At 46.1% G+C, this 9,120-nt stretch overlaps 1 long non-coding RNA gene across 1 annotated transcript; it reads left to right on the plus strand.

Moving 5' to 3' along the window:
- Nucleotides 1-1,549: 1,549 nt before the first annotated feature.
- On the plus strand, nucleotides 1,550-8,839 carry LOC138119202 (uncharacterized). The gene is made up of 3 exons (XR_011155429.1): nucleotides 1,550-1,790; nucleotides 7,069-7,174; nucleotides 7,284-8,839. It is a non-coding gene; the product is annotated as an uncharacterized lncRNA (long non-coding RNA).
- The last annotated feature ends 281 nt before the right edge of the window (nucleotides 8,840-9,120 follow it).

Consider the following 9,120-nt stretch of genomic DNA (forward strand, 5'->3'; position numbering starts at 1 on the left):
ATCCTGAACCACCCCTGAGCCGCCTTTCCAGCTGCCATGGTACTGACTGCACAAGGCTCCACTGACCTAGAAAGCGACCTCAGAATTCAGAGGCCTACTTCTAAATAAATGAGAATATAAATAAAGATAAAACAGTGCAGCTCCTTCAGGTCCATGCATGATTTCCCCCATGGAGCTGCTCCTGAGGCTCCATGTCTGTCACCATCAGTCGATCTGTGCAGAGGTTTTCATGAAGTCCCCTCTCAGGTGTTTGACAGTTGTCTGTAGAGAACGACCTTTCCCTTTACTCAGGGTTCAGAGGAAGCTCAGCAGTGATTTGAAAATTATGATCAGAAAATTTGAGGCTTCTGCACTCAAATTTTGAGCTTCAGAAACACATTGGGGTGTCAGGCTGGGAGTTTGGAAAGCCTGGCTGCGGAGGTCAGCAGTGCTAGGCCTGGGCAGAAAATGTTTATCGTGTAGAAGAACTTGGCTAAGACTGTTTTGTTAAAAGAACAGGTCCTGCCTGAGATTTTGTGTCAGTGTTTAGGGTCTGCCCCTCAAGGGTAGAGCCACTTGGTACCTAAAGGAGCCTTAAGAGGGGAAGCTGTCCTGCTTAGTTTAAAACTTTTCTTTTTTTGCATCTCCTCAGCAGACTTACTGTGAACTACTCAAATATTCAGAGTCCAATGTGCCTTACAACTAAACCCCTGCTACGAGTAGTACCAGAGAGACTTGAACTATTACATACACTTGAAATCTCATTTATTTTCCTGCCAGAACAGTATAAAGGAACTTTAGTGTAAATGTGAAACAAACTTCCAGTCTTGGTTGTAGTCCTGGGTTGTGTAAAGGTCTGATTACCCAGTATGGTGTTCTCACATGAGGAGATCTCCACTGTAACTGCAAATGCTGTGCAGCCTTACTCTGGCCACAGCTGCTTTTACTACTGCAAGAGTAAATAAAATAATACTTACCATGGATAAATATTTTATTTGCATGCTGGAGCATCTTAAAACTATATTTTCCAGCCCACCCAAGGTGAAAATAAATACTGGGAAGCTGAAGAAAAGGCAAAAAGTGAATCACTGTCACGAACCATTTTAGAGCTGAGGCTAGGAGGCTGCTCTCTGGCTTTTTGGCAATCCTTCCTACCAGGGCACTGTAGGTCTAAGCATTGTTATTTCATCTGGATGATCCATGCTGCTGGGAAAAAGGAGGACCAGCTTTGGGTGGAACAGCTACTTTCTATTATTTTCTTTCAGGATTAAAGTGGGCAACTTTCTTCTGATTACTGAGAATAATTATGCCTAGAACTGCCCACATGTTAAAATATGCAATCCTAGATCAAATGATAGAAATGGCAAGTGGAGTTCTTCAGTGGCTTGATTGGCATGAACTCAAATGTTAACTTCACAAGTATTCAGCTCCAAAGAGGCCCACTGTATCCTTACTCTATAGTTATTTTTTCCCCAATTTTTTGCATTTAGTTAAAAAGGCTGTTGGAGAAGCAAGGCTTGAGGAGAGATTGCAGCTGGCAAAGGTGAAGGAAACAAGCAGCACTCTCTTGATGCCTGTAGCACCTCCTTTCCCCAGGTGCAGAGCATTAGTTATTAGAGCTCAGTTTAACAGGGCCAGGAGCAGGAGGTAGCTCCTGATGTGTCCTGGATGAGAGTGTTCCTGGTGTGACCTGGAGCAGCTCACAGGTGGCAAACGGCTTCTGTACCATCTTGATTTCCAGGCATTTACTAATCCCTGGAAATGCAGAAAAGCTTCTTTCCAGGCTGCAAGAGGTTTTATGGGATGTGGAGGTGAGTGCATGGATTCAGTACTACCCAAGTGTTACCCTTTTGGGAGGACTCTCTGATAGGCTGTTGGGATTCTTGGAACAGCTGTTGTGCACCACAGAGAAGGGATGAGGACTGTACTGGGACCATGAAGCCCTAAGAGTTTGGCTTCACTGCAGGATTAGCTCACACCTTGTGTGTTGCCACCAGCACAAGCTCCACTCACACAGGGGAACTCCACAGTGGTGTTTCTCAAAGAGCTGGATCTAGGAGGAGCTGCTGCTGTTTGGTAAATGCACCTCCACCTACTGACACCTTCCCTGTAATCTTGATTTAAGGGGACTCCATCTGAGTCCTTCTGCTTGAGTGTGATGGAAAATTCTCCTGTGGGTCGCTGGCAAGTAATCAGTGGAGCAGCTCAGCAGTGCCCAGAGCTGGTGTTTGTCATGCTAGCAAATTTCAGATTCAGTAGCTGGAATGTTATTAGGTGATGCAACTGCTTGAACTTATGGCTCGGGGTAGTAATTTGAGGGTGAGCTCATTAATTGTGCCATGCAGCTGAGGTACTCCTTTAAGAATCTTCCTTGAACTCAGGAGTGATGCACAGAGCTCTTTTAAATGGCATATTCCTGTTCTTTGGGTGACATGTAGACATTGTACAAGGAAGAATCTCCCCATACAGGGAGTTTGTAAGATGTGCTAGTGGTCTGTGGGCGTCGTCCACATCTCATTGTGGGATGGAATTGAACTCAGTGTGACAAACTTGCGGGGAGAAGCGTGGAATAGAGGAGTGGGAGTCCCAGGGTGGAGATGCTGCTAACACCCAGCAGTAACCGGTTACCCTGCTTGGCAACCCCCGTGCTGGTCTAGGTAAATGGAAATGACTTCATTATTTGTTTGTCCCTTGTCCTAGTGCCTTTTATTTTTAAGCCTGCATAACGCAAACCACAGCCCCTGGGGAGCTTAACGAGGGTCTAAGTGGCACCACCGTTCCCTGCTAACAATGGGCTTTTGTTGTTCACACTTTCCCTATCAGAGTGTCCCGGAGGAACGTCCTTGCTTAGGAGACTATATTGTGATGTTATGACCTCAGAAAGGGGTGGGAGAGGAAGGGAGGGTTCAGGTGTATCTTTAACTTACTTGAATAACTTTCTTCTAGTTGTGTTTTCTTCCCACCAGGATCTTTAATGACTGCTCCGAGGGGGCTGGCTCTGAGCTATAAATACAGGCGCATTATCACCCGCCTGTATTGTGTGCGAGCGCTAATTTCTGTGCTGGGCTTGAACTTGTTGACTTCTGCGGTCGCTGTCAGGAAATGTTGGGTGGGAAAGGATTAAAGAGCCTATTGATGTGACTCGGAATCTCGGGCCAGGAAGGCTGCTTGTATCATCTTAGATCTAGAGATGGTGGTGTTGATACCCAGCCTGGGCTTTTTTTTTATAGAGTCTCTTTAGTCAGCTCCCTGTTCCTCCCTCCCACCTCCCCCATGTCGAGCACACTGACTCCGGCACTCCAGGCCGGAGTCTCCACGGAGGAAGTAGACCCTGTAGGCGAATTTCCTGGTATTATGCCATTTTAACAACCTCTCTCTTGATTTAGGTGTTGCAGGCTGGCTAAGAATATTCCTTGACACTTGAAAGGGACCTTTATTGTTTTCTTAATTTGTGAAGAATTACCTTTTTTTTTTTTTTTCTTTTTGTCTCTCCAAACTTCTCTTTGTAGGGTCAGACTGGAGCCATGTTATTGTTGTTAAATTTAGATCGGAGACTATATTAAGTCCTCTGGCAGTCTGCCCCAGAGCTTTCACTTCTTAAAACAGGAAGGCAGGCCTTGCCCTACTTGTGCTCATGTACTTAAAAAGGGTGAGAAGAAGACTTTTTACACTGCTGGGAAATAAATATAAAACTGCACGGTGTATATACAACCACTGTCCTGCTGGAGCCAAGAGACAATTTCAAAGGTTGAAACTCTTTAAACCTCGTGGTTTTCAACAGGAATTAGGCACATGAGTGCCTTTTTGGAAAGTCTGTCTCCAAAACAATTCTGGCACATGAAAGAAGTCTTGTTCTGTGTGGTGTGGAGGGGAGCAGATCCAGCAGTGTCAGCTGTTGGGATGTAATGGAGCCATTGGCCCAGCGGGGTTGGTTCCCAGGGCTTGCAGCTCCTGCCTGCATTTGAGGAAGAGCTCTTCCAAAGCCTTGTGCAGGGTCTCATTGGAAAGGTCTGTGCCTAAAGTGTAACCTCCTAAGTTATGTTTGTGCATCTCAGAGAAGGAAACCTGGCTTCTAAGATTCCCAAGATTCCTGTGGAAGGCAGAGAGAGGGAATGCTCAACACTTCAGGAATAATGACTAACGCAGATTGCGAAGTCTGGCTCTGTAATGTCTGGCATCTGGGTTTGGAAACTGCCTCTCAGCATTCAGTGCGAAAACAGATTAGAATATCTGTCCATGCTTGTAAAGAACAACATGAAATATTAGTCCCTAAACCAAAAAATGATGGGAAAGGGAGACAGCGTGACTACATTAATAACTTTAATTTCTTCTGTCTAATTTCTCAGCATTTTTGAGCACACTTGATTGACTCCTGCCTTTTATAGGGATGGCCCAGCCAGAAGGAAAGGCAATATTGCAGCACCTGCAGTTTGCTCTTTTATCAAACTGTGGCTGAATGCACACAAATGGCTCCATGGGCTGGAGAGCTGTGCTCCCCTCGAGTTTTGAGTCTTTCCCTGTGCCATTTCTGTAGCTAATCCTTCCTATCAGCAGACAGCTAGGAGCCAGCAGCCCATTGAAAAGGGAACCAGACTGAGGGCAGGCTGCTGAGAGGAGTAGAAAAACTGTTCCTTTGAGGACTCTATAGATTTTTTTTTTTTCTCTGTGTAAAAGCATTCTTATTCTGTAATATATGATGGGGGTAGGGGGCCACAAACTACGATAAAAATACCTCTGAGCTTCACCAAGGCTTTTTCTACCTTTTCATAATTCAGGAGTCTGTCAATCAGAGCCAAAGGAGAGGAGGATGTGCGAGGCTGTGTGGGAGGGCTGGGGGCAGCAGAGACAGCAAATACCACTGTCCTCAGACTGCTGCCAGTCCTCATTCTCGGGATATCACTGCAAATGGACAGGCAGGAGCAAGTGACCCCCTCTGTGGGAATTAAAATACATTTTTGAATTCATGGTAGGTGCAGGCTGCTCCTGGAAGGGTTCAGGTGCTGCCTATGGGTCCCAGCAGGGGCTGGGCACTGTGTGTTCAGTGACACACTTGTGCATGTGCGGGGCTGAATAATTTGCTTTATCATCAGAGAAGAGCTCAGCATGAGCTTCTACAGCGCATGGAAAAACTTGCTCAGATAAGGATTGTCTTTTACTGCCTGACTTTGAAGCTGGCTGCACAAAACTGAAATTGAAAGCTCTTGGACCCCACCTCTTTAACAGTATCTCAGCTCTTCCAGTTTTGTGTCAGGTGAAACACAGAAGAGGAAGAATTCCTGAAGTGGACAGTCATGTCAGGACACACTGAGTGTGTCAGTTCAGGCAAGGGATGTTTAAGCAGGCCCAGGCTTAGTAAGAAGGTAGCAAAGTCTGGAGGATTGCTGGAATTTTTCAGTAATAATCAAACTTTGAACAGAAAGCAGCTTAAGGCTTGGGCTTCCTTCTCTTCTAGGAAGGCTTATAGGAAGGGATAATGTGGAAAGATGGTTTTACATTTATATTCTCCTGTTTTCCAAAGGAAAACCGTATAATGCTGCTCAGTCTGATTGGTTTTGCTTTTGTGTGTATGTTGTTTTGTTTTTTCCTCTTCAAATCAATGCAGCATTCCTTAGTTTCAAGCAATTGTTCACCCAAAAAGAAAACTTCAGTGCCAGAGCTGAGAGTTTTTTCCTTGGGACCAGTCCTGCCTGCTGTTATCTTCTGGCTCCTGCAGCAGGGCCAACAATAAAGCCAGGACTCAGAATTCTTTCTTTGCACAATGTCCCTGACAAACACGTAGATGAGCAACAAGAAAACTTGAGAGTGTAAAAGGCTCAGGCTTTCTGATCCTCTGAATCTTCAGAGAGATAAACTCAGGATTGTTTTAGCTGGGCTAACTTTGGAATTGTATTACTCAGGGAGGCTGCAGGGAGAGGTGACTGGGTGGAAAGGTTACTTCTGTTTGTACACAGGATCTAAATTCCCCAGATCCATTTTCTAAGGATTTTCCTCCTTTGTCTTGAGCTTCTCCTGGCCCTAAATTCCCCTACTGCCTAACTGGCTGCTGCCTTCTGTCTCAGCGATGTGGGATGCTCTGGAATGACATGCAGCCTGTGTTACTGTCATTGTCTTGGCCTGAAGCCCGCAAGCATGTGAGGCAGAGCAGTCAGTTATTTAGTGCCTTCCTTCCAGAGACAGGAGAGCTGGAATCCGTGATTGGTCTTTTCTGGTGCATCTTGGATACTCTTAATGTGGTGCTTTCTTGTTTGCCCTGTGGCCTGTTCCCGTGTTGTGTGAGCACACAGCACACTCCTCAGAGCACCGGTACACTCCTGTATACGACTCTTAAACCCCGGGTTTTGCCTCTTGGTCCCTTTGCTGTTTGTGTGTCACTCTCCTGACAGAGCCATGGCACTTTGTTGCAGTTTGCACAGCAAGGTGTTGCCAATTTCATTATTGTGTTGGTGTCCAAACAAACTATAAATGAATTGCTTTTGGAGCCAGGCCTGTGGATGTTGCCTGAGTAAACAGGCTGTGGCTCCGTCTGCTGGAGCACACCTGTCTCCTCAAACACAGGGGTTTGCTCTCTGTGGAGCCCCGGTGCCTTATCCGTGTCCCTTCCCCGGATGAGACAGGTGTCTGCTGGCTGCTGAGCCCCGGGCAGGCAGCAGCCCCGTTATCAGCGCGGGGCGGCCTGGCCCGTTCCGCAGAGGAAGGAAGGTAGAGTCACAGATACTGAGACACGGGAGAAAAGCCAGATCAGTGGACAAGATGTCTGAGGCATATGATGCTTATCTGCTGCAGTGGGTGGAGGAGGAAAGGGCATCCCTTATCTCTTCTCTAGTTCCCAGCCCGCTCTGGCTGCTTAAGGAGGCTCACTGGAGTCTTCCCACATTCCTGTACCTTCGGGTTCCTGCTGGACAGGAAGCGGCTGCTGCTCCAACACCCATTACATCTCAGCTGGTAGTGTCATTTACAGTTGGATTCCCAGAATCCCAAAGGGTTTGGGGTGGAGTGGGTGGGAGTGGGGTGGAGGGGCTGCTTGGTCAGTGAAAATACCTCCCTGGGAAAACAACAAAACCATTGAAACTTGCCTAATTTCTTGAGCAGTTGGTGAAGCTGGCCTGCGATACTGAGGCACTTCAAGAAATCAAACTGACCCTTTGGAAAGAGTTGGAAAGTTACAATGCATGTAAGGCTTAAATAGTCCAAAAAGGTAGGCGCTGTTCAACATTACAGGATGGGGCTGACCATTGCATTATTATTTTATGTCTGAAAGGAGCCTGGAAATACAGCATTTACAGCGGAGATTTCTATTTGTGCAGATGCTCCTGTGCAGCCATTTGGGTATAGGAAGATATTGAAAGCTGCAGAATTAATGAAACCAGAGACACAGGTGCTACTTTGCAGTGAGAGAACCCAGCATGGCTTGTGGTCTCTGAGGTCTGACATTTAGGCATTTTGAAAAGTGAAACTCCTGACCTTAAAGCTCATCCTGTTCCACCCCCTGCCATGGAAGAGACACTTTCCTCTATCCCAGGTTGTTCCAAGCCCTGTCCAACCTGGCCTTGAGCACTTCCAGGGATGGAGAAGCTATAGCTTCTCTGCCAGGGTTTGTTGTCCGTGTCTCTTAGTTGGTGGGTGTGCGTGTGTTCAGTCTGAGTTGGCAGAGCCAGGATGTGGTAACTTGTGTTTTGCCGTGATTATTGTATATTTAAAATGTCATTTCTTTTTAATCTGTTCTGGACGACTTCACAGATAAAGACATTTCTACAACTTGTGCAATGCTACCTTCTGCCTGCTGCCACCCAAACCTGTTAGAGGTTGATCTGTCATCAACCCAGTACTAGTGCACAGCTACAGTCCCACGGAGGTATTTAATCTGGGATGAACGTGTGGAACAGGCTGTCCACTGGTGACCTTCAACAAATCTCCCACTGCTGTTCCTCTGCTTCTTATTGGTGCCCTTTGCACCTCACTGTGGGCTTGTGGAACACCTAGAACTTTGTTTGGAGCTCTACCCTTGTTATGAAACTGTTTCATTGTAGTTGCCATTTAGATGAGTAAAAATTCTAAACAAAAGATGTGGAGGGAGACAAATACAAATCCTGCGAACTTCTGTAACTGGATGCCTGGTTCTGTGTGTATCAGGGAAAACCCTGCCTATCTCTGTGAGGGAGATTGGCATCTCTGTGTTGTTCATCCTGCACGTGGATATAATTAACATTCTATTGCACCGGTGCCCTCGGGGTGACCTTGGTGAGGTTCCAGTGCTGGACTCGCCTGTCTATTGTCTGACACTGGTTTACATCTTCAAATACGTCCTTCCTTCCTGTGCTCAGGAGGAACTACTGGGGCCAAGCGTGTGGCTCCTCCTGTCTCACTGGTGTCTTGATCTTCGTGGAAATTCCAAAATGACACAGAATTCCTTTTCCAGGCCCATTTTCCTACCTTAGTTCCTCGATATCTTCAAATTGCTGACCTCTCTCACACCTACCTTCTTTACTTGATTCATCCATTACTTGATTCGCACCTTGTCAGAACATGGTTTTGGCCAGAGTCTCACTTCTCCCGGTGTTGGGTAAGCCTGGATTCAGCTCTGTAGGGAAGGTAAAGGATTCAAAAGCTCTTTAAACAGAGGTGACATGTGAACAACCCAGTGTTTGTGTGTGTGTGTGTGTGTGTGAGTCGACAGAGAGAGCTCTTTGCATGAGCATCTTTTCCAGTCTCTTCTGTGCATAAGTGCTCTCTTTCTTTAGGGGGAATTGCCAGGGGGAGATGGAAAGAGGTGGGAGTATAAATAAAGAGCAGAATCCTGCCTTCATTTATGTCCCTGTTCTTGAGTTAATGTTGTTACCTGGATATTGCAGACTGCAGTCAGTGCCTGCCATTAGGGTATTGAAAGTACCAGACCCATTGAAAAAAAAAAAAAAAAGAATTCTATTAAAATCACCCTCAAAGAAAAATTAATCTCATTCAAAATGAACATTTTTCTAGAAGGTATCTACTTCCTTCAAAAATCATTGTCTCTGGTGGAAAGCAACTTTTAAAGCATGGAGTATAATCTTGAGGCTTTCACTTTGGGGTTTTCCACTCCCCAGCTGAACATCGTGTAGTTTTAGTGATGTGTGTGATTTTTTGCAGCTCTCTCCCCAGGATGGT

The sequence above is a fragment of the Aphelocoma coerulescens genome, chromosome 15 (assembly GCF_041296385.1).
Source record: "Aphelocoma coerulescens isolate FSJ_1873_10779 chromosome 15, UR_Acoe_1.0, whole genome shotgun sequence".
Taxonomy (NCBI): Eukaryota; Metazoa; Chordata; class Aves; order Passeriformes; family Corvidae; genus Aphelocoma; species Aphelocoma coerulescens.